Source organism: Talpa occidentalis, unplaced genomic scaffold, assembly GCF_014898055.3.
Source record: "Talpa occidentalis isolate TD23 unplaced genomic scaffold, MPIMG_talOcc4v2.1 talOcc4.8, whole genome shotgun sequence".
Taxonomy (NCBI): domain Eukaryota; kingdom Metazoa; phylum Chordata; class Mammalia; order Eulipotyphla; family Talpidae; genus Talpa; species Talpa occidentalis.
Genome location: NW_023605194.1, coordinates 46,359,506 through 46,386,173, shown reverse-complemented (window position 1 = coordinate 46,386,173; position 26,668 = coordinate 46,359,506). Strand labels below are relative to the sequence as shown.

The 26,668-nt window shown below is 38.2% G+C and overlaps 1 protein-coding gene across 4 annotated transcripts in view; it reads right to left on the bottom strand.

The window, feature by feature from the left end:
* Nucleotides 1–26,668, bottom strand: part of DNAJC12 (DnaJ heat shock protein family (Hsp40) member C12) — a 64,329-nt gene that overhangs the window by 35,633 nt on the left and 2,028 nt on the right. Inside the window, exon 2 of one of the 4 annotated variants that reach the window (XM_037495913.2) lies at nt 13,302–13,407. The gene's annotated coding sequence lies outside the window, so the exon portion shown is untranslated. The other 3 variants (XM_054690224.1, XM_037495911.2, XM_037495910.2) reach the window with 3 other exon arrangements.

The window sequence follows — 26,668 nt, the reverse complement described above, 5'->3', positions numbered from 1 at the left end:
GTGTCTAGTCTAAGGTGAGTCCAGGAAGTCTATATTTCAGCTCATTGTGGCCCTAGAAATTACAGTTCATGTCTAGGATTTAGAGAAGGCCAGTGGTCAGAGATACAACATTTTAAGTTTAGCCCTTTAGCCTTAACTGTTTAAATGCTCCCATAAATTCTCAACTTAAAAAAAAAAAAGCTTCATCAAGTCCACTTGTATGCATCTTTTTAAAGATTTCTTTCTTTCTTTCTTTCTTTCTTTTTTAAGATTTACAAGAACCGGGGTACAGGCCAGGTGCGCGGGAGGGCGAGAAGACTCAACAGAGACAGAGCGGGGAACAGAACAGGCAGACTGACAAAATAAACTGCTGAGGGGAGCAGCGGGCGAGACAGGAGAGGTCTGCCGCGTCATGTGGGACCCTCGCCAGCCTGCTGGGATGGAACTGGCGCTGCAGAGGCTGCGGACAGTCTCACAGCGCTGCGCTCAACCACCTGTGCCACCAGGGGAGGCCCAAAAGGTTTATTTCTGAAGACAAATAAAGCTTGAAGGTACTTTTTACTAATCCTTCATTATATATACACTCTTGTTAAAAGTTCTACATGAAATTTGAAAATAAAGTACAAATTAGGGCCTCCCCGGTGGCACAGCAGGTTGAGCACAGCTCTGTGAAGCTGTCCGCAGCCTCTGCAGCACGGGTTCGATTCCCGGCCGGCCAGGGAGAGTCCCACTTAGCGCGGCAGACCTCTCCTGTTGCGCACGCTGCTCCCCTCCGTCTGCCTGCCTGTTCTGCTCCCCACTCTGTCTCTGGTGAATCCTTGATGATTCCACTTAAATGAAATCTCTGGAAGTCAAATTTGTAGAAACAAACAAAAAAAAATAGAGGTTACCATGGGCTGGCTGAGGGTTGAGGGAGTTGTTTAATAGGTATGGAATTTCAATTGGATCAGGTCCTTGATGAAAACACTTGCACTGTGACTTTATAAGAGAAGCAGCACACCTTGAAAGGAAGTGCCCAACTAGACAGTCATGTTCTTCTTATTTTATAAACTAACACAAATTTCACATTCCTGTTTTGAAATTAATTTTCATTTACATAAATGTTATTCACCCTCAAAAATTTGGGATTTTTTTAAAAGACACAGTATTCCAAGGTTAGTAAGTAAAAAGTGGAAGTTTTGCCTCACATCCCCCTCTGCCCAGAGGGAAACAGTGTGAGTTGAGTTATTTTTCTTGTATTTTTCATATTTTTCTAAATGTTTATACTCCAGAACTTCTTTTAAATGTAGAGTATTGCACTGTGATATCCCCACTAATGCCTTATTCAAACAATAGCAAATGGTAAGAATATATCTTATAAACCTTCCAACTCAACTCTAAATTTCACCACTAAGACAAAAAACAAAAGGTTTGAGGTCATGTAAGAATACATTACATATGAATATAGTGTATATACTACATGTAAAATAGCCAAATGTCCATATATAATACTTAAATTTCATTATTTATATAGTTATATATATTCCATTATATATTAGTTGTATATGAAACGATCAAATGACCTCTTATAGTACTTATCTTTTAGATTTAGCTAAACCTACATATTTAAAATCATATCATGTATTAATTTAGTAATAGTGCTTTTCTTCCATTGTATGAAAACTTGGTAAAATTAGAAGAATAAGCCATCTACCTTTTTTCCAAAAGGATGGTTTTGGAAAAAACTTTGCCTTATATTTGAATATACATAATATTTTCTCAATCTGGGGATTCTACTTTAATCATTCGTAGGTTTTAAAAACATTTGCATAATTTTTTCTCTTTAAGATGTGTATTGATTAGAAAGAATACTTGAATAAATATTAATGACCTTTGGGGGAGGTATTCAGGAAAAGGTAATAAAGCAAAATGAGCAGGAGATCTGAGAAAATTTGGAGGGCCTCTTTATTTGTTTCCCCAAAGCAACCTTCAAAACTGCTGAAACATCTCATGGGAGGGTTGTTCTACCTAAGTAGGATGTCTGGAAAAAATCAACGTTTATAAAACTAAAGCTATTCTTCCTATACCAAAATAAATTACAGATAATCAAATAGTTCAGAAACTGTTAAAAAAATAATAAACATGATATACTAAGATTAGGCAAACACCTTTACAAGGCCAGAAAATACAAAAGCAAAACCGTAAGGTAAATAATGTGCTAGGTAAGAAAATTCACATTTCTCATAACAGAAAAAAGGCTGCTCCTAATTTCCCTAGAATGCAAATAAAAACAGACAAATCAGTATAAAAAGACACAGGTCCTGTAAAAAACTGGGCAAGGATATGACTAGTTTAAGAAATATAAGTGACCAGTAAACATGAATAGGAATGCAACCTCACTCCTAATTCTCAACTATGATACTGTAAATCAGCGTCATAACTGTTCGCCTCTCAGACTAGCAAAATTTCTAGTTTGATAATATCCAATGCCAGAACAAAAGCCAAGTGAACATACTCACACACTGTTGGATAAGTGTATAAATTGGAACAATTTGTAAATTTGGTGGTATTTATCAACTTTTATAAAACATACCTCATAAACTACATATTTCTGTCTCCACGAATTTACCCTGTGGATTTACACCAAAATATGTTTAAGACGATCATTGCAACAACAATAATTGGAAACAACCAAAATGTCCCTGGATGGGGTAGAGAAGAGGAGCAGTGGAAGAATAAATTATAGTATTTGTGGGATGTAACTATTTTATAGCCATTAAAAAGAGAATTAAAGTGCAAGTATGGAAAACTCTCTAGGATGAATTATCAAATGAAAAAATAAAGTTGACGAGAGTATTGTAGTATTATCTACTTCGTGTACTTTTTATTAACATGTACATTTGCGCTCAGCTTTTCCTCTAAAAAGCGGGTACGTTTTCTTTCCAGAGAAGGGAACCGGGGAGATACCGAAGGGAAGCTTTTAGTTTCAGTTTATACCTTTCTGTAATGTCTGTATAAAATCAAGGTAGTCGTCCCGTCATTGTTATTTTCTTTATGCTCATTAGTACTTTAAAAGAGCAAACATCATTTTACATATGCTCACTGAAGAAAACCTTTAAATATATGCAACAAATACACGGTAGAATTTTACAGCAGAGCGCCTCAAGATTCAGGTGTCCTACCTTAGAGACGAGGATTAGGAACACCGCCCACTAGCCTCCCGCCCCAGGACTACAACTCCCACAAAGCATCGCGGGAACAGCGTGCGGAGGCGACCGGGGACGTCCTAGCTACTTCCGGCTACCAGAAAACCGTCCCTCCGGAAGTGCATTTAGAAAATGTTTTACTTCAAATTCCCTCGTCTTTAAGAGGGAAGGAAGAAAAAAAAGTGAAACTCAATCGTAAAGGGAAAGGCCTGGAAAATAAGAGTTTAAAAGCCCCAGAAGCTCAAAGCGAGAGCAGAAGTCAGGCAGTCAATACATGGGCTCTGCGCGCCTCCTCAGTCCTCCGAGGCGCCGCTTCCCCCCTTCTCGCTTTTCCTCCCAATCTCGCGCCTAAGTTCCGTGCTACAATTTAAAATCGACCCGTTTCCGTTGCAGGGCTAACAAATCCGAGCCTCTACGGCGCAAAGCCCAAGTCCCAGAGACTCCCTGCAATCGTCAGTCCTGTAACACAGGCCCGGCTCCCTGCTCAGTCTGGGATCCTGGACTCAGTTCTGCTCTCGTGACAAAAGCGCCTCCGTTCTGACTTAATTCCTAGGAGCCCCTGCTCCTCAGAATTTACTGCTCCGTTGCGCATCATAAGATGCGGTGGAGGAGAAAACGGAGTCTTCCAGGACCTTAACCTCCCTAGGTTTTCGTCCCTCCATTTGTAAAATAGTCTGGTAAAATCCCTCCTCGACTATGAGAGCCAAAACGGCTTCTGCCACGATATTGGAAATGCCATAGAGAATCTTTCTGTTAAGTCAGACATAAAATAGTTTTTATAAATAATTCTTCCTAAAGGCTCTTGAAATGCTATGAGGTACTGGGGAGTAAGGTACTGGGTATGTCAATATACTCCATGCTCGGTTTTGCTAAGAACCTAAAACTGCTCTAGTGTTTTAATTTAAAAAATAATAGTAACAATAGGAGTGATAATTAACACCTCTACTACGCTTCTACCAGTGTTAAAGCTTTAAACCCTGTCTGACTCAAAGACTGTGGTGATGAAAATGTATAAAAAGCTACATCAAATCTGACCAGAACTTTAGCATATTTGAAAAAGCACTTGACTGGATGTTAGGAAGTCTGGTACCTTGTGTTAGCTATCCACTGTTTCCTTTTTGAGCCACACTTGATTGTGAAGGAGGATGCCACACCAAGGGCAATGATTTTCAGACTTAAAAGGTGCATATAAATCACCTAGTGATCTGTTTAAGGTGCAACTTCTGCTTCAGGTTGACTAGGTGATATCTGAGATTCTGCATTTCTAACACATGCACCCCACAACAGTGAAGTAAGTTTCTGTTGGTCTAGGGACCACACTTGAAATAGCAAAGGACAAGATAACCTCTGAGCTCCTTTCACACTTTTAACCACTCTCCATTTGATCATTTTTTCTTTTCTCTCAAGGAAACATTAACGGTTCTATGAAAGAGGAAAATGACTAAAGATTCCTATCTGAATCCAAAAAGGCAAAGGAAAGAACTATTTAAGCTATGATAATAATGTCTCTGGAAGGATACACAAGCAGTTGCTTTCAGGGAGGGGGACTATGGCCCAAGTACTGGAATGGAAGGTAAAGTTTGCTGTATACTTTCCTGTCTTTTGAATTTTTACAGTATTTTCTGTATTTTCTACTTTTAGAAAATAATTCATTTTAAAACTGTCATAGAAAAGTGACTAATATGCCACTTGTTAGGAAAGAAGAAGTCGCCAAATTAATAGTTTGGATCTTCTATCACTACAACATAATTATTTTTAAAGGTAATGGAATTCCTTTAACAGTCACTTGCTCAGAAAACAAGCACTTCAGGGTCTCCCTGCCATTCACGTTTTTTTCTCATCTCAAAAAAATTGCAGTGAAATACATTCGTAATGTAGTAGTCAAATCAGATAAGAAGGTAATTTAAGGAAATAGTCACTTAAGGGTATGAATCTGAACAAATCATGAGGTAACTTTGGCAGTAACATCAGTGAGTTTATGGTCCTATGAGTCCTGATTCCCAGAACTTTTCAGAGCAGTGGTCCTCTAGTCTGGCAACAGATTACAGTCACTTGGAAAGTTTTATATACGCATATGTATATATATACATAGATAGATAGATAGATAGATATCACCACATTGTTACATATTTATGCACAGAAATACACACACACACACACACACGCAATGCCGAGACCCTCTAGACCAATTAAAAACATCTCAGGGAATGGAGCATGAACATGGATTTTTTAAAAAGTTTTCCCCAATCATTCTAATGTGCAGGAAGGTATAATCTAGACCAAGGATATTAATTTGATACATGGAAAAAAATAATGGAATAAAAACAAGAAACCTTTAATGAATGCTTTCTATGTCCTAAGCTCATGTACTCTAGTAATTCAGATAATTTGAATTCAATTCAAATTTGATTCAGAAATTTGATTTCAGATTTGATTCATAGATACCATGTGATTTCTGTGAAAACCCAAACTTTTCAAGAGTGCTTGCTAAAAGGAATGGAAATTTAAATATAGAAAAATAAATACTCATGAACATCATAGCTCAGCAAAAATCTTAACTAGCTATCATCCTACTTAATAATCCTATGCCTCAATTGCCCTTTTCCATCTTTACAACGGTGGAGGGGGGTGCACTGATAGAGTGTCTACTTCACAGGGTTAATTTGAGGATTGAAAAGTAACAAAAATCAACGTCTCTGTTATCCAGTGACAGCTCCCTTAATGTCAGTTATTTTTATACTGGTAAAGAACTGCTAAAGGGTGGATTAGTTGGTGGGGGGCGGGGGAGTTGTGAGGGGTTGTGATGATGAAAGTGAGTCCTTAGGAAAGGAAAACTATGTAGAAGGGTGAGCTGTCGAAGAGGGGAGTAAGGTAGCTTGTCTAGATGAAGAGAAGTTAGGCAAGTGTAGACTTAAGCAGAGACTCCGAAACAATGGTGGCCAGGACCTGGATATTTAAGCCATGCAGTTATAAGACAACCTCACTGGGGCCTCCCTGGTGGTGCAGGGGTTAAAGACAGAGCTCTCACAAGTTCGATCCCCGGCTGGCCAGGGAGCAACCCACATGGCACAGCAGACCTCTCTTGTCTTGCCCACTACTCCCCTTGGCATTGTATTTCAGTAGATCTGCCTGCTCTGCTCCCCCACTATCTCTGGTGAATCCTCTCACCCTCCCACACCTCTGGCTTACACCCCATTCTTGTATAAACAAATCTTTAAAAAAAAAAAAAAAAAGACAAGCTCACTGGAGTGTTTTCCTCATGTTTTAATTTTAAAACCTAAAGACTTTACTGGCTCCTGCTTCATGACCGCAACAAATCAGTGCAATGATTTTTTGTTTATTTTCCCAAGCCACCATTTCGGGAGGATTACATTATTTCAGGAATTCAAACTTCTGGGTGTTTCAGAGTTCCATTAAAGATATTTTAGTTCTCTCACAGGATGTTTGCACTCCCTCCCAGTTACTAGCACTACCTCATGCTCGCCACTAGAGGGACTAGAACCAAAGCAATCATCAGCTTCTAGATAAGGTATTCATTTTCCTTAATATTCAATATTTAGTATTACAATCTTTTCCATCTGAAGCATATTTCTTATTTTATGTATTTTTAAGTATTCATAAAATTAAATCCTACTGTGATATAGTAAATTAAAGATTCCTATAGTAAATTAAAGATACCGACCCTTATCTCCAGCTCCCATACACAAACAGCCACTTAAAAAGATTCTAATGTATACTTTCTGATATTTTCAGCTTATATACAGACATAAGTAATCTTTTATTTAAACCCATATTTATTCCTTAGCTACCACTCTTTGTTCCTCTCCTACCATTTTTTGCCTGTTATGTGAACTATATTTCAGATCTTCAAACTTGCCAAATTTGTTCCAACTTCAATACCTTTGCATTTACTACCTTATCTTCTTTGACCACTTTATTCCTCCAGGTCCTCCTCAGTCATGTGTCAACTCATAAGTCACTTCCTCAGAGAGGCCTTTTATAACACTTATCAGGTAACTACACATAGTACAAGTCATTCTCCATCACCATGTTTTTGTTTTTTATACTTTCACTGCTTGAAATTACCTTATTTATATGTCTGCCTACCTGCTCGCTACTAAAATGTAATCTCCATGATAGCAGAAACCTTGACTACCTTGTTTACTTCCATATCCCCAGTATTTATAATATTAAAGACTTAAAAGTATTTATTAATTAATTAAATAAATGAGTGCTGTACATACTATTCTACAACTTGGTTTTTCACTTACTAGATCTTACACAAGATGTATTTTACTTTTTGTGGATAGGCTAACTTATATTTTTTATATATTTCAGTCATTTCTAAGTTTTCAATTTAATATTCTTTAAGTTAGACATTTATACAGTACAAAAATAAAACAACATTAAAAAAGGAAAGTAAAGACACCAATTAATCAAAAATACCTTCTACAGCATTCCTATAGAATATATTAAATATCAATCATCCCCTTATAGTTTTTATTACAGTTCTCCAGTTCTTATCACAGACTAAATCAAGTATTTGGCTTATAAATAGACAGTTTACTAAATAAGGACATTTAAATGCAAAAGCATTTGCCTGGAAGATAGACCAGGAAGTAAAACAGAAGGGGAAACCACCAGCTTTGCTTAGTAGATGTCGTATATATAATAGTATATAGTGTTTCTCAACACTGGCATTTTGGATGATATAGGATTAGGACTGTCTACATGGCAGGGCATTTACCATTTAAGCTCTGAACCCATAAATGCTAATAGTTTTTTCCAATCATTGTGGCTGTGGAAAATTCCCCCATATATTTCCAAAATGCTGCATGGAGGTAAGGCATTGCTGATGAAATCTTCCAGTGCAACTCCTACATTTAAAAAATAAGGAAACAGGTTCAGAGAAGTCACTGAGATAGACGCTCTCACTTTTTCCCAAGTGTTCTGCCCATTGTTGAATGTAATACTTCACTCATTACTCAGGGTTAAAAGAAGAGCAGTTCTCCATTAGAATCCCTCCATTACCTGCCCATATCTTTCTTGCCTTTCTTCTCTATCCCTTTTTTTCTCATTTTGCAAAATGGTAGGTTCAAGATTCAAATTAAACCATTTCATCCATTTATTTTAACAGATTTATTGGATATATATAGATATGTTTCAGGCTGTGGACGAGGGACTAGAAACATAATGGCAAACAAAACAAACATGGCTCTAACTAACCCTCATGGATAAAGTGGGGAAACTGACAATTTTAAAGTAGAATAAATACATACAAATATATAATTACTAATTGTGATAATGAGAGAAATGAAAAGAACATAAGGGGAAACTTATTTAAAATTGTAGCACCAGGGAATGCCTGTGAGATGAAGTTACATTTGCGATAATGCTGGAAGGTGAGTAGGAGTTAAGGACAGTTGAGCAATACCCTAAGCAGGAAGGAACCAGGAAAGAAGATTGCCCTTGGAAAGTCATAATGAGCACAGGGTATGGCTGAAAGACAATACTGAGGATTAAGAGGATGCAGGACCTCACTAGCCACAAGAGGAGTCTGAATTGGGCCTCCCTGGTGACAAAGGGGTTAAGACACAGCCTATGAAGATATCCACAGCCTCTGCAAAGCCTCTGCAGCACAGGTTCAATCCTCTACCAGGAAGCTACCCACATGGTACAGCAGACCTCTCCAGACTCACCTGCTGCTCCCTTCAGCAGTGTATTTCACTCAGTCTGCCTGTTCTGTTCCCCATTCTGTCTCTGGTGAATCCTCTCACCCCCCACCTCTGGCCTGGAACCCAGTTCTTGTATGAATAAATAAATATTTTTTTTTTTAAAAAAAAAGAGGAGTCTGAATTGTTTTCTGAGAATAAAGATACAAGTCACAAGAGTGGTTGCCAAAGGGGAAAGGATTGACTATGGCACAGAAAGAAACTTCCCAGGGTATTGGAAATGTCCCATATCTTGATTGGGGTGCTGGTTACAGGGGTATACTTATCAAAAACCTAAATTAATATTTGTGCATTTCACTATATGTACATTTTTACCTCAATTAAAGAAAAAGGATCACTATGGCCCCAGTTACTTAAGTGATGCAGTTCAGAGTATAAATTCCATAAAATTGAAATCATAGAAATTTTATTTTTAGTCTGAGGCTTATATTAAATTAAGGAATCTCTCAGCCCTCAGAGTACTATTTAATTCATTTAAAACTACTGAAAAAAAAGGAAAAGAAAACAACTAATAAAGTAATATTTCTTTACATCATTCCTGTGGAATATATGCTCTAAATATTACATATACCCTAATACGATATCTACCTTTGAGTTCTTACAGCAGACTAAGTCAAATTTTTTTTAAGAGGCATGTATTTTTATTTATTTATGATTTATTTATTTGTTTGTTTTGTTTATTCATGCACTGGGTACAGTCAGAAATGCGGGAGGGTGAGAGAATTCACCAGAGCCAGAGCAGGGAGCAGAGCAGGCAGAAGGACTGAAGTACACTGCTGAGGGGAGCAGCGGGCGGCAGGAGAGGTCTGCGCGCCATGTGGGACCCTCCTCTGGTGGCCAGGGAGCAGCCTGGGATCGAACCCGCGCCGCAGAGGCTGCGGGCAGCTTCGCAACCCAGCGCTCAACCGCTGAGCCACCGGTGAGGCCCCTAAGTCAAATTTAATAGTAGGCTTCAGTGGACCTTACAGGACCCAATAACTGAGCAGCTTTAAAAAGACTGATGCCGGGTCTCCCGGATGGCGCAAGGGGTTAAGACGCAACCTATGAAGCTGTCCACAGCTACTGCAGCACAAGTTCGATCTCCGGCCAGTCTTTTGTCCAAATTAGCCTTCGAAAATATGATGTTGTATGAAACAAAATGATCCTATGTGTGAGTTTTCTTTCTTTTTTTTCTTTTTTTTCCTTTTTTTTTCTGGGACCCTCGTCGGTGGCCAGGGATTGAACTGGCACTGCAGAGGTTGCGGGCAGCCTCGCAACCCAGTGCTCAACCACTGCGCCACCAGGGGAGGCCCCTATGTGTGAGTTTTCTATGAATTTATTTTCCCATCTCTACTGCAGGTTCCCAAAATTCAGGAAATTCTCTTCTGAGTATCCCTCCACCTACCTCCCCTCATGAAGCACAGAACTTTTGCACTAGATAGGTGTAGAACAAATCCCTATTGAATTTAGAGTGCTTTAAGAAAAATGCTTCAATTCACTTAGTAATCTGCCTTCTGGAAGTAATGAGCTGGTAAAAGATGGCCTACAGGAAATAAATAGAATGGAGAATTGGGAAGCAAGAATTTGATTGCATCCAGGTAGAGGGACACCATTTCTAGTAGACTGTAGTACCAATGTGTGCCCACTGGAAGACCCTCTTCTACTGAGCTATCCTACCTGCCACACTCAGTGTTTAGTGGGGGGAGGACTGGCAGAGAATAAATATAGTAAGATATGGGTACTGACCAGGAGAACCCATTTTCTCAGTCCAAGGTACTGGAAGACTTTCCAGGGGACATATAGGTGCACAGAATTCTAAGAAACTCTGTTCCCAGACCTTCAACTGTACCCTTTTGTAGCATAACTCAGGCTATCTCTCTTCATCTCCCTTCATAACAGCATTTTCCCACCTTACAAAGAAAAGTCACACTGAACATTACCGCAATATAGCAATGTCCCAAGTGTGAGAACTTCTATTTGTGAGAACTTGAGAATTTGAATTCTCAAGATGTCAAACAATCACACAATTAGAATGACCCCTTTAATGTTTTAATCAAAATGTCATACGTACTCCTTAGCTTCTTGCCTTCCCCAGACTTAAATGTATTTCTGTTAAGGATGCATCACTGATTCATAAATGGGGTGTATTTGCTTTGCTGGGATATTCAAAAATCAGTATGAACAATGGGAGAGGTGGAAATTCTTGCTTAACAACCTCTCTTCTTTTATCCCTTGGCTGGTGCTAAGAAAGTATTGTTCCCAAAGGAAAGTATAAGGAAAGCAAAGACAGCATAGTAAGAAATATTGAAAAGCGTTAAAATCGTTTTTATGAGGAATTTGTTTTGAAAATTCTCTTCATCTATTATAGCACTAATCCCTAGGATGTGTCACTAGCTGGGAAGCAGACACAATTGAATAACTGAAGCAGAACAACATAGCAAGGATGATTCTCTTAAATGCAACTCAGAAGTTTCCTTGGAATAGCAAATTAATCAGAAGTTTTTGATTCTGACTAAACCCAAAAATAAACATTTTACATAATTTCTTTTAGATTCTATATGGATTATTTAAAATAATATAGTAATCACATGCTTTATTAAATTATATCAAAAATATTTATTCCCTTACTACAGACTATCTGTGTTAGTTTTCTATGCTGGACTGGAGTCCTGGCAGAGTTTAACTAAATCCACTACTTAGGATCTCACAGGTTTAAATCAAAGTATGGTCTGCAGCTTCCATCATAGCTGAAGCTCTTCTCCATGTCCATGCTTAATGGTTGTCAGAACTTAGCAGGTCTGTTACAAAACTGAGGTCTCAGCTTTCTTGTGAGGTGCCAGCTGGATTCTACTCTGCTCCTAGGGGCTAGGCAGTTCCTTGCTTAGTGGCCCTAGACAAGCACCTCAGGACATGGACCTAAGTTCTTCAAAGTCTTCAGAAGGTAACCAAATCAGGGAATAACTATCTTATCTTATTCACAGGCCTTCCCAGGAGGGTATAACAGGATGTGTAACCATTTTCACCTTATTTCCCCTTTTAGCATTATATTACTTTTTTCTTTTTGCTAAATACATAGAAAAAATGTAAAAGTGGTATCCAGAAAATTTAATGGAATAATTTCGGGATTCATCTTTAATTAAAGGAATTATTTCATAATTCTTATTTAACTATTACTCAAAATCAAATATCAAAGATCAATATGCACACATGCATTTGCTTGGAAGACCACTTTTATCATACCTCTAATTTTATAAGTAACATAATTTTAGCTATGCATTATATTCCATTATTGTAAATTAGGTAATAAAAGCCATTTAGGCTTATGATGTCTTATTTGCAATAAAAAAAAGATTAGGGGCATCCCTTGTGGTGCAAGAGGTTAAGTGTCAGCACTGTGAAGCTATCAGCAGCCACTGCAGCATGAGTTTGATCCTCAGTAAGGGAGCTAACGCACATGGCAAAGCAGACCTCTCTTGTCTCACCCACTACTCCCCTGAGCAGTGTATTTCTGTCAATCCACCTGTTCTGTTCCCCACTCTGTCTCTGGTGAATCCTCTTACCAGCCCACACCTCTGGCCTACATCCCAGCTCTTGTATGCATAAATAAATAAAAATAAATCTTTTTTTAAAAAGTAGATTAATTTATATTAGAATAAAGTTGATTTAATCTTATTTGGCTGCTTTTAGTGGCATGATACAGACTTATAAACTTTTTTTTTCTTGAACAAATTTCTATTTTTGAATCTATGTGTGACTTGAACCTACAAAATCAGAGGAAATATCTTGTTCCAGAAAGTATTGTGCTTCTATGCCAGGGTTTTGACTGCCTAGGAATTTTGCCAGTTACCTGAAGGTGATATTAATCTTCATGGTAATTTTCCTTCCATGAGAAAATGGTGATTAAGTGTGATTTTAATTATCTACTTTATTTCTTTTCTTTACCACTGTTCTCATGGAGTCAAGGGATGGTTTACTAATTTACTAATTTAGGACATTTGAAATCCAACTACCTTAACTTTTCATTATAATTGCAACAGATGCTGTATTTTAAAATCCTACCTACCATGTTTTCTCAAGTATATTCCAATATTTATTGAATGCCTTCTATATGAATGATAAGTGATATATTCCCCAAGTTCTATATAGTCAGAAACTATGTATTTTTTGTCTTTGTTTATATTCCATTATGTATTGCAGTCCCCAATATGTAGTAGATACTTAAGAGAATTGAATTAAATGATTGATTGAAAACTAAAATCCTTAAAAGATTATCACCAAATAGGTAAGGTAATATAAATGCATAAATAGCCATTATAGTGCTAAATGTAAAAAATAATCATATAAATATCATCTACCAACTTCTATAAGAATAGAAATATTCAAAAATAAAAAAAAGTTAATATTTCAGGATGTACATAATACTCACAGTGAAGCAGATTTCTCTATTCTCCAAGTGCTGGCCCAATGATTATAGCATACTTTGGTTGTGTTTAAGGGACTTTGCTGTGTCTTTGAACTTGAGCCAGTACCTTCTGTGGAAATTCACAAGGTTAGTACAATGCTTCTGCCCCATTTGTTCTTCAGAGGGCTAGTAGGTATGCCATTAGCACGGAACATTATTAATCTGAAGTTAGCCTGTTAGCTCCAGAGAAATCTCTCCCACATGAAAGTCAGGCAAGATCATTAGACTATAGAGATTATTTTGATCTCTACCATTCTCTTTCAGATATGCAGTAATATTTAGAATGAGTAAATACTGCTCAAGGGGTTTCCCAGTATTAGGAATTGGTTGCCATATTAAAGATTATTACCCATCTTGGTTTTCTCAGTTTGATTTCTTTTTTTTTTTTTTTAAAGATTTATTTATTTATTTATTTATACAAGCACTGGGTACAGTCAGAAGCGCAGGAGGGTGAGAGAATTCAGAGCCAGAGTGGGGAACAGAACAGGTAGACTGATGAAGTACACTGCTGAGGGGAGCAGTGGGCACATCAGGAGAGGTCTGTGCGCCATGTGGGAACTTCACCTGTGGCCGGGGATCAAACCAGTGCTGCAGAGGCTGCGGGCAGCTTCGCAGCCCAGCGCTCAACCGCTGCACCACCAGGGGAGGCCCTCAGTTTGATTTCTTATTCTTCCTTTGAGGTACTAGCATCGAAACTTGACTGTATGAAGTTAAACAGTTTTAGTGATTAGGAAATTTATGATTCAATAAAAAAATTATTGAGTTCCTGTGCTATCTGGTAGGCATTAGGTGAAAAACTGAGACCAAATTGAAAAGAAATAAGTGGTCAGTGACCATACAGTGTGGAAAGGGGTTATACATGTGCACATTCTTATGATATTTTCAAGTACTAATTTTAAAATTCTACTAATGAAACATTAAATAATTTATATAAATTTTAGTAGTATATGATTCAATATGTATATTGGTATATATATCATATATGTAGCTATTGCAAAATGATCACCATAAGTCTGGTTAACCGACCTATCACTACACACAGTTGAAATTTTTTTCTCGTGATAAGAACTTTTTAAGGTCTACTCTGTTAACAACTTTCAAATGTATAATACATTATTATTAGCTACAGTCACCATGCTATACATTACACCCCTAGGACTTATTTATCTTATAACTTTACCTTCTGACCACCTTCAAAGTTGCTGCTTACAGTAACTTACTTTACTTATTTATACCCTTATAAAATGGTTTTATAATAGTTATCACAGTACACATTAAAGAGAAGGCATTTTCTGACAAAGTAAATCTAGGTGCTGATTAAATTGACAATAAGGACTAGCTTTGCTAGTTAGATTAGGCAGTGGACAATTTCTGTACTTATACTGCTCATTATAGCCATAAGCCATACATGGCTATTGAGCAATTTAAGTGTGGCAAATGTAATTAAGGAATAATGCTATTTTTAAATAAAAAAACCCAAATTATAAATTTTATTTTGAAATGTTTTTATTATTGATCTAAATGAAACATATACTACATCAATTTCACCTATTTCTTTTTTTTTCTTTCTTTTTAAAAAAATTTTTATTTTATATATTTTTTACATCATTTTTAATTTTTGCACAATGTAGGCATTGTGCATTTTCATCTTGGTTATAGTTCCTATACAATTCCCACCACTCTTGTTTTGATCCTACTCCCTTCTACCCACCCCCCCCTTTAGTGTGTCTCTGATTTATAGTTGCTTGGTGATTTTGATTTTTACTTTATTATAATTAGTTTTTTTCCTGGTCCCTTATTTAGGTTTTCTAAATTCCTGCTTTGAGTGAGACCATCCGGTATTTTTTTCTTTCTGGCTTATTTCACCAAGCATGATCCCTTCCAGTGCAATTCATGTTGCTGCAAATTGCATGAGTTTATCTTTTTTTGATTGCTGAGTAATATTCCATTGTGTATATGTACCACATCTTCTTGATCCAGTCATCTATTTTTGAGCATTTGGGCTGTTTCCATAGCTTAGCAATTGTAAATAGTGCTGTTATAAACACAGGGATGCAGGTGCCCTTTTGAAATAATGTTTCTGTATCCTTTGGGTAAATACCTAGGAGTGGAATTGCTGGATCATATGGAAGCTCTATGTTTAGTAGTTCAAGAAATCTCCACACAGCTCTCCATAGTGGTTGGACCAGTTTGCACTCCCACCAGCAGTGCAGGAGAGTTCCTTTTTCTCCACAACCTCGCCAACATTTGTTGTTGCTTGTTTTTTTAAATATGTGCCATTCTCACTGGTGTAAGATGGTATCTCATTGTTTTGATTTGCATTTCCATGATTACAAGTGATGTTGAACATTTTTTCATATGCCTGTTGGCAATTTGCATTGCCTCTTTGGAGAAGTTTCTGTTTAGCTCTTTTGCCCATTTTTTGACTGGGTTGTTTACTTTGTCTTTTCTGAGTCTCATCAGCTCTTTGTAGATTTTTGTGATCAGTCCTTTATCATTAGTGTCGTGTGCAAAGATTTTCTCTCAATCCATGGGGTGTCTCCTTGTTTTGGTTACTGTCTCTTTTCCTGTACAGAAGCTCTTCAATTCAATGTAGTCCCAGCATTTATCTTTGTCTTCACAATCACTGCTTTGGGTGATGTCTTTTTTTAAAAGATTTATTTATTTATTTATACAAGAACCGGGGTACAGGCCAGATGCGAGGGAGGATGGAGAGGATTCACCAGAGACAGAGCAGGGAACAGAACAGGCAGACTGATGAAATACACTGCTGAGGGGAGCAGCGGGCATGACAGGAAAGGTCTGCCACGCCATGTGGGACCAGGATCAAACCAGTGCTGCAGAGGCTGCGGACAGCTTCACAGCGCTGTGTTCCACCGTCTGCGCCACCAGGGGAGGCCCTGGGTGATGTATCTTTAAAGATGTTACTGAGGTGTATGTCATGTAGTGTTTTGCCTATATTTCCTTTTTATTTTATGGTTTCAGGTCTTATGTCTAGTTCTTTCATCCATTTTGAGTTGGTTTTTGTGCATGGTGTGAGGTAGTAGTCAAGCTTCATTTTTTTTGCAGGTAGCAACTCAGTTTTTCCAGCACCATTTATTGAACAAACTTTCGTTGCTCCATTGCATATTCTTTGCTCCTTTGTCAAAGATTAGTTGACCGTAAATCTGTGGGTTTATTTCTTCACCTGTTTCTTTTAAATGTTTTTTAGGGTGGCTGCTAAAAAGTTAGAATTACATGACTCACATTCTTATTTAATTGGACATTACTGTTTTGTACATAGATTGAGCTAACACTGCTAACAAAAAAGTATTCAAGAGCCTTGATAAAAGAATTTTATCAAAATAAGTGCTGAATTAGAGTCAGCAATATTTAATAGTCTAATCTTCATGAGATTAAATAAGGTACCGCTAATAGAAAATTAGGTACAATTAATAACTGGTAAGTATTGGTGCCTCCCCGGTGGCACAGGGGTTAAAGTCTCAGTGCTATCAAGCTATTACAGCCACCGAGCCACCGCAGCATGAGTTGGATCCCTAGCCAGGAAGCTAACCCACAAATGAACAGCAGATGCCTGCTGCTCCCCTCAGCAGTGTATTTCAGTAGATCTGCCTGTTTTGCTCCCCATTCTGTCTCTGATGAATCCTCTCACCCCTGAACCTCTGGCTTACACCCCAGTTCTTATATGCAAAAATAAATAAAATAAATATTTTAAAAAATAATAATTGCTAAACTTATTACAGAATGAGAAAGTGAAGGACTCTAATGACCAAAGAACATATACTTTTGAAAGTCAAGTAGTTTCCAGTTATTTGCTTTCCAGAAATCAAAGGAATAATAAAATTGTCATGTATTTGATTATAAAAAATTAATTTCGAAAATAGAAAATTATGTGATTTTGACTTGTAACTAGGAAGTAGTTCAAAAATTGTGTGAATAGCTATAATACAATTACAATTCATAAGACAAATTCACAATTATAGCTATGTATATATGTGAATGGGTTTTTTAAGAACTAATTGATTCAGAACCTATTTTATTCTAGTAATAACTACTATTCATTCCCAGATATTTTAATTGAAAAAAATTAGATTATATTTAGTGTATTTAGTGTATTATTTCCAATAATTATTTCCAATAATTATTTCCAATAATTATTTCCAATTAGTGTATATTTCCAATACAAATTAATTTTTTTCCTTATTTATCAGAATTGATATTATTTTTGGTAAGTTGGATCATATTAATAATTGTAGCAATAGCTCAATCCAAAAGAAATACTTTGAACTTTCAGAGGAAGTTTTTTTTTAATCAAATAGGAATTTAAATATATATATATGTGTGTATATATTTAGGGCCTCCCTGGTGTCACAAGGGGTTAAGCACAGCACTGTGCAGCTATCGGCAGCCTCTGCAGCATGAATTCAATCCCAGGTCAGCCAGGGAGCTACCCACATGGCACAGCAGACCTTTCCTGTCTTTATTTCAGGGAATCTGCCTGTTCTGTTCCCCACTCTGTCTCTAGTGAATCCTCTCACACACCTCCCCCCGCCCTGCATCTCTGGCCTGTACCCCAGTTCTTATATGCATAAATAAATCAATCTTTAAAAACATTACTTATAATAGTCAAGACAGAGAAACAACCTGTGGTATCCATTAACTGATGGACATACACAGTGGAATCTGTACATACACAGTGGAATATTATTCAGCTGTAAAAAAAGAGGGAAATCCTTCCATCTATGACAACATTAATGGAACATGAGGACATTATACTAAGTGAAAAAGTTAAACAAATGCTGTGAAATATCACTTATAAGTGGACTCTAAAGAAAAAAAACAAACATATCTATGCAGCAAACAAATTGGTGGTTGCCTGAGACTAGGATGGGGGGAAGGAGCGAGTAGGCAAATTGTATAAAAGTGGTCAAAAGGTATGAAAAACATGTAAGTCTTACAATACTCTATTACATATTTAAATGTTGCAGGACAGAAATCTTAAAAGTTTCCATCACCTACACAAAAGTGTTACAATGTGTGGTAATGGGTAACTAAACTTTTCCTGTTAATCACTTCACAATATACATATATATCAAATCATTCCGACATATACCTAAAACTAATTCAACGTTATATGCCAATTTTATCTCAATTTAAAAAACAAACAAAGCCAGTATAAAGAACAAGATTGATAAATTAGTTTACATTAAAATGAACACTTCTGTTTTTTCAAAAGACACCATTAAAGGGGTGGATTTAGTAGGTAAAATGCTTATAGGAAACTTTTAATAAAGATACAGTGAGTGCATGCAGCTGACAAACTGGCTACACAGCTGGATTATATTTTGGTGTTGGTCATTGACTTCTATTTGCTCTTAACTCCATTTGGTCACCCTGAATGATAAATTTCCCAGACTTCCTAGTGAGCAACCACATGACTAATTTCTAGGCAGTTCTATGTGAAGAAGTATTAGTGTCATTTCCACAACTGGCCCAAAAAGAGCTCAACAAATATTACTAAATTTCCTTGTCTGTCCAGTTGCAGAACCACAAGATAGAAGGAACAGAGCCTCTTGATCTCTTTTCAAAGGAAAGCTGACCCAAAGTATCATTTGACTAAGAACAAACAGGTAGGATTGTTGTGTGAGGGAGAAACTTCTGTTGCATTTAGCCACTGACAATTTTGGGTTATCTATAGTGAGTCTACGCTAACATAATGATCACAGTGGTTTTTATTATATTCTTTTCCTCAGTCATGTCTTGAGGGATTCCATGGTGAAAATTTGGGAAGTCTACTTAACTAGAATAGCCCTGCTTGTACCTTTTTAATATATGTAATGTTTGACATGTGAATGAATGAATGTATGATAAAAAAACTGCAAAGGCACACAAAAGTTTTACAGTGAAAATAAATCCAGAAACAAGGTATGCTGGAGATTGAATTCTTTAAAAATTCTTGAACTAGGAGATATAGAGATCTTCTGAACTGGTGCACACATCCATGTTCTGGGAGGATGATGTGCCCCGACTCCATGGGAACAGAAGCTCCCCGTTCTGGACCTTGCCCTATGTACCTATTCATTTGACTGTTCATTTGTATCCTTTTGGTATGTTTACTTTGTAAATATCAGTAATATGTCTTCCTGAGGTTTATTAACCATTCTAGGAAAATTATTGAACCTTAAGAGGGCATCATGGGAAACTCCCAATGTATAGCTATTTGGTCAGAAGTACAGAGGCCTGGGACTTGTGGGTGGCATCTGAAGTGGGAGCAGTCTTGTTAGACACTCCAGGTATTGAGTGTCACAATTGAATTGACTGATTGAACACACAGTTGGTACCTTATCCTGTCAAACAAGGTACCAGAAATCTAATGTAAGTTTCACTAGCTTTCTCACCTGAAACAAACTGAATTTCCTTACACTTGTTGCCTTTTTTCTTTTCTTTTTTTTTTTAGGATTCATGTTGCTCATTACTCTTTATTCGCTAATTCTTTTTCTTTACATACTTCAATTTTTCTTTCATGATTTTTATTCATTCATTCATTCATTCATTCAATAAACATATAAGCTAGTTACTAGAGAGCTAATGAAACAGAAGTAAACCATATAAACTAAACTGTTATAGTTGGGGGAGCTAGCCAATAAAACACATAGAGAAAAATAATTTAACAAATAAAATAGGTAACATGCTCTATAATATATTGAATAAGAAGTAAAGAGAACTCATTCTAATGAACGCAGCACAGGGAAAAGTATGACAAATATGTGGCAGGCATGTTTGTATTTATCTTAAAAACTGATTTCAGTTATTTTGTACACATAGAAGCAAATACATTTATCTCCATTTTGTACCCCATTTCATTTTTTCACAAATAGCACTATCCATACTGTTCTGCAAACTTAAAGGTGCATCCTCATTATGCAATATGAAAAGCTCAATTTAGAGAATATTAATGCTAAAATTATTTACAAGAAGGTCAAGACAAGATACACTGAAGATTTGAAGTACTGAATGTAAACTTGCAAGGACTAACAATGACTTGAATTTCAGGCAAGTAGTTCTCTACCACTTGGAGGCCAGAAGTCCAGCTGGGATGATTCCTTTGTGTTTGTTTGCTTGCTTGCTTTTTAAATGCAATTTCTGTCTCTCATTTATCCTACTTTCTATTCATAACCCACCCCTGACCTTTTAGTGCACCAGCAATCATTGATCAGCTAGCATTTCATAAAAACTAGCAAGGCTTTGATGCATAATTTACAGAAATGAATGAGTGACTAAAAGGATGTCTGTAAGTTTACCAAAGTCTCAAAAAAGGTGGATTTGGTGTTTTGTTTTTTTTTTTTTTTTGATGGGATACCAACTCTCATATTGCACATATTGTCACCTCACATATTAAATCCCCCAAATATTGTTAAGAATCAATTTATGAACTATTTCTAAGATAAAAAAGAGAGCCAAGTATGCCCATCAGAAAAGATGAAGCAGGTTCCTTTATACTTAGAAATTGAAGAGAGATTTGGTTAGCAATCAATGAAGATTCCAAGTCTTCTAGGAAGAAAAAGGTGATCACTTTCAGAGATAAATAGAAGTAACCAGTTATAACAGGATAGTATTGTAACAGGGTGGTCCCCAGGAAAGGGGGAGGTTCCCTGCCCCTCCCAAGGGAGGGTGGAGCTGAGCAGGAAGAGGAGAAGCTGCAGAAGAGACTGAGGAAAGAAGCAGGATGGAGCCAGGAGACCTGGAGGAGGCGCGTGGAGCCTAGAGACACGTGAAGAAACTGCGCTTGTCTTTTGGTCGTGGACTGGGTGACACAGATGTGGGTGAGACCCGTGGGGAGGTGACAATGGCAGCTTTTATCTTGATGTTGATTTTGCTCTTTTCCTTCTGGGCTTGTCTGATTGTTTCTGACCCTTTGCTGTGGGTTCCCACTGGAAGGTGCTTTAGACTCATGGCAGGCTTTGGGGCCTTGCTCTGGGCCAATCCCATTTGGATGGACTTTTACCCACGAGGGGACGGGTAACTTTGGGTGCTTCACTTAGAAACTAGACTCTTTGCCTTACCTGTATTGTTTCCTAGTTTTATTAAAGTTCCTTCCCATTAAAGTCTCCTATGTTTTGTGTTGATGCGGCGGATGGCAGAACCCATGTAGAATAGGCAGGTTTGTGGGGTTTGGGCTGCCCCTCTCCCTGTCCTATAACAGATTTGGCGTCCAGAGTGATTTAGGACAGGGCCATCCGTGGTTAGTCAGCCCCATGGGGAAACTGGGCTTCCCTATGGCACTGGCTACCATAAGCGCAAATGTGATTTTTGGTTTCTCCGGTGTGTTTGTTTCATATGTCGATTTGCTGTTGAAAAACTGGCTTGGGCTTTGTGAAGATCTGTGTGTCTGTATGTAATTTGTTTGTAGTGACTTGCTAAGACATTTGATTTTGTGGAAGTTGTTCTGTGTCAGTTTTACTCAAAAGATTAGGCAGTACGTTGGACCATGTGGCCAGATCAAAGATGGCGTCTGAGGCCACTTGGCGGGCTCTTGTAAAATTCAGAGGTTCTTGTTGCTAGGACTTTGGAACTTTTTTTTTCTTTCTTTCTGTAATCTCTGCTGTCTCATTAGCATTTCTAAAGGCAATAATGGTTCTTCAGTGGTATGTTGCTTTGTCTTTGGCTACTTCCTGCTCTTTGCCTGATGCATTTTGCCAGCCAATTGTGGAGCAGTGGTGTTTAAATTAGCAAATGTATGCCTGGGTGTTAAGTGCAGAGTACCCTTAAGCAGTAACTGGTAATTGCTGGTAGCCTTGATGGATTCTTGGAGATAACTTGAATTTTTGCAAAGTCTGGATCAGAAAAATTAACAAGATTTTGTCTGAGTCTGAAAGGATTTGCTGCTGTGAATTTTGTCTACACAATTTGTTTTGGGCATGTTTGCCATTTTGAATCCTGAATTTGTTCAATTGCTGGTGTAAGACAAGATTCTAAGTTTCTGCTTCCTACTGAGGAAGGTCTGTTATGGAAAGCACTCTTTAGGGTGCATCATATAACTGTACCAGGTTTTCATACCTGTGTTGTTGTTGTCCCTCCCTAGTGTGGGGGAGGTGTAATCTGTGCTTAGATGTTTAATCTGCTCTTTCAGCTTCTGTCCCAGAGTGGCTAACAGAAGTAAGGAGATGACTCCTTTTAATTGAAAGTTAATTACTGATAATTTGATTTTGCTTTTTCAGGTTCTATTCCAGGAAACCCAAGGAGTGCCTGCTTGGTGGCTAACAAGAGATGACTCCTTTTGCTTAAAAGTTAACTGTTACTTTTATTCTTTCAGTTGCTGTACAGAATACCCCAGGATTGACTTCTAACAAAAAGTCTTCAACACTGAAAACCCTAAGGTGATAAACAAGGTCATGTAACTCTTGTGATTAATAAAACTTTTCCTTCCTATTTCCAAAGTTTTAGGTTTGTAAGATGACAACCGGAAATTTTTCTGCCAGCAACACTCCACATTTTTTTGGACTTGGACATTTTTTTCTGAGCCTATGGAGTAAAACTGCAGTTACATAACATATTCTACGTGGCATAACTAAAAAAAAAAACTGTCTTTGTCTATATGTTGTATGTCTGTATGTCCTTGTGTCTGTCTTGGCCTAGAGAGGTTGAAATATTGGTATACGTGGTGCCCATAGACGTTGAAAAAAAAGAGTCTCCAGTTATGAGAAAAACTAAAGGTTATGGTTTGATTGTCAACATTGTGCTACTGAACTAAGCCGGTGCCTTCATAGAGATTGAATATTGTTGTTTCTGTTAATTTTCTGATATTTATGGCAAAGCTTCCCAGAAATCTAAATTCAAGTACAAATTTGGTAGCCTGTCATTTGACTGATGCAAGGAAATTTTGTGGAACCTCAGTAGAGCTCCTGAGACACTCCACGAAGTTTCTCCTTTTCCTCCTGGGAAGGCATTACATGAATTTGTTTTATTTGGCTTTTACCTAATGAAGTAAAACTGGAAGGGAAGCATTGTCACTTGGGAAAATGGTAAAACTTTGGTGTATACAGAATGTTAACAGTGGTTTTCTAAAATGTGTATTTAAAAAAAAAAAAACCTCTTAGTATCTGGGATGTATTTAAATTGTCACTGGTGATTGTCACCTTGTAATATTGTATAATTCAATTGTTTCACATCTACAGAAATTGTTTCTGGAAATATAGGGAGAAAAGGTCTCAACAGATTCCTATTGATGGAACTGTTGAGAGTAAAACTTTCCTACTAAGGACTGAATAGACTTGGAAATACACCTCATATTTACTAAGTTTTCCTTGACATAATACTGATGATTTTTTTTGCATTTTGTTCTAACTCCACAAAGTTTTCTTGTTTTGGTGACCAGGATCTGCAGCAAAGTTGTAATTTTTTTTTTCTTTTTTTCCAACAAAGCTAACTTGTGTTTGCATTTTCTCTCCCCTTGATACCAACACAGCATACAAATAGTGGTAGTAATTTTGCTACTTATCTTAGAGTCTGTTTTTGCATAACTTACATAGGGATTTTGTCTGTTTTAACAAAAAAATTGGACGCGAGTTTGATTGTGTGGCGTTGTGTGGAGTTCTTCCAGAAAGTTGAAAAAGAGCTGAACCAAGAAGAGGAGAACCTGTTTGCCTTGTTTGTAGGGTTCCAGAGACCTCCAAAGAAGGTGAGGAAGCTTGCCTCCATTGGCAGGACTGGACAACCCGGCCAACGAAAATGCCCTGGTACCCTCGAGAAGAGGAAAGCCCAGGTGGAGTCTGATGAGACCAACTTTATACCTGAAGCATACATCGACTGGATGCCACCGGTTCGCTCTGATCCTGTATGGAGTATTTCAACAAAGCCAGCTAAAAATTGCTGTTAGTTATTTCTGCCCTGTGATTTTATGCAAAAATAGAAAAAATGGTTTAAAAGTAAATTTAATTTGCAAACTTTTGCTATGCTGTTAAAGTTTGGGATCAAGGTTGAGAAAATTCGTTTTTTCATAAGTTGAACCAATTTTAAGATTTTTTTTCTTTTGGCTTGGATAATGGACTATTTTCAAGTAATGGAAAACTGTCATACTGAACATTCATGGACAATGCTGCTGACTAATTGTTGCTTCTCTTACACACATTGTAACCCTGAAAAAAGACTGTCTCCTAAGATTACACCCTGAGATCTGTGCCACCATAGATATGGTGGAATAAAAATTAAAAGGGGGGATTGTAACAGGGTGGTCCCCAGGAAAGAGGGAGGTTCCCTGCCCCTCCCAAGGGAGGGTGGAGCTGAGCAGGAAGAGGAGAAGCTGCAGAAGAGACTGAGGAAAGAAGCAGGATGGAGCCAGGAGACCTGGAGGAGGCGCGTGGAGCCTAGAGACACGTGAAGAAACTGCGCTTGTCTTTTGGTCGTGGACTGGGTGACACAGATGTGGGTGAGACCCGTGGGGAGGTGACAATGGCAGCTTTTATCTTGATGTTGATTTTGCTCTTTTCCTTCTGGGCTTGTCTGATTGTTTCTGACCCTTTGCTGTGGGTTCCCACTGGAAGGTGCTTTAGACTCATGGCAGGCTTTGGGGCCTTGCTCTGGGCCAATCCCATTTGGATGGACTTTTACCCACGAGGGGACGGGTAACTTTGGGTGCTTCACTTAGAAACTAGACTCTTTGCCTTACCTGTATTGTTTCCTAGTTTTATTAAAGTTCCTTCCCATTAAAGTCTCCTATGTTTTGTGTTGATGCGGCGGATGGCAGAACCCATTTAGAATAGGCAGGTTTGTGGGGTTTGGGCTGCCCCTCTCCCTGTCCTATAACAGTATCAGTTTAATTTGAGGTACTTTTGGATTTAGTTGGTACTTTAGAAATGTTTCCAAAATCCTATTTTTTTTTTTTTTTTTTTTTAAGGATGAAGAAAGAATTTAAGGTGCTTGCCTCCAGTCACCTAAGTAACAGGCACTGTACAGCCAGGACTCATGTTAAGCTTAGGGGACATTATACTATAAACTCCCAGAAATACTTTAAGCAGAAAGAAATGCTGCACTCCAGAGTGGATACCCCACTAAACACTGGCTCTCGAGCTGCCATGTGCTTTACTGAGCCTTAGTTACGCAAAGTGGAAGGGTTTCAAGTAAAGAAGGAACTGATATTTCTTAAAATAAGGGTATACTTATTTTACATCAAGCTATCTCATTTCTCATCACGACCAAACAAAATAGGCCTTACCACCATTTTTGAGGTGAGAAAATTGGCTTTAGAAAGATTAAATCGCTCAAATTTTAACTACAAACCAGATGTGTACACGGGTCAAGTCATGCTCATTCGCTTTCATACCGCCCCAATTGAGCCGTAGACTCATCCTATAAAGTTCAGAGGAGAGCAGCATGCGAGTCAGGAGAGGTCTCCTGCGCCCTGCGGGTGGCTCCCTGGCTGCTGGGAATCAAACTCCTTGCAGCAGAGGCTGCAGATAGTGTCATTGGTTGCGTCTTAACCCCTTGTGCCACCAGAGAGGCCCCCTCCCCCCACACCTCTGGCCTATACCCCAGTTCTTGTATGCATAAATAAATAAATCTTAAAAAAAAAAAAAAAGTTCAAAGAAGGAAACTCACTCATTTGGAACCAAGATAGGGCCAAAAAGTAGATTGGTTGACCCCTCAATACCCAGGCCACTGGTACTCGTGCAGACACCGGCTTTTAAGGATTTGCCAATCTACACCACTCTATAAATGAGGGGAGTGCTGGAGGTGGGGTAGGAGAAGGCACCCAAATGGTAGGAAGGTGAGAACTGAGTGTGTCCTTGCTTCTGCTCACGCCTGTTAACAAAACCCAGAGAGTGACATATTTCAGGGGCTAAGTGTTGGCCACCATTGTTTTCCTTATTTCCTCTTATGAATCAAGTTTTAGGGCCTCCCTGGCGGCGCAAGGGGTTAAGCACCACACTATGATGCAGTCCCCAGCCTCTGCTGTGAGGGGTTCCATTCCCGGCCAGCCATGGAGAGACCCACATGGTGCGGCAGACCTCTCCTGTCTTGCCCGCTGCTCCCCTCAACAGTGTTTTCTGTCAATTTGCCTGTTTTGCTCCCCACTCTCTTTCTGGTGGATTCTGTCACCGCTCCCCCCCGCCCCCAATCTCTGGCCTGTGCCCCAGCTCTTGTACGCATAAACAACAAATCTTTTTTTAAAAAACCAAGTTTAACCCTAAGTTTCAACCCAGAAAAGGCTAAGGCAGACAAGGCGTGCACCTCAGACCTTAGTGGAAACTCGCAGTGTGAAGCAAAATTCCAGCCACGCCGGCGGCGGGGACTTGAGGCTGGTTTAAAAGAAAAGTTGAGCAAGCGGCGGAGCA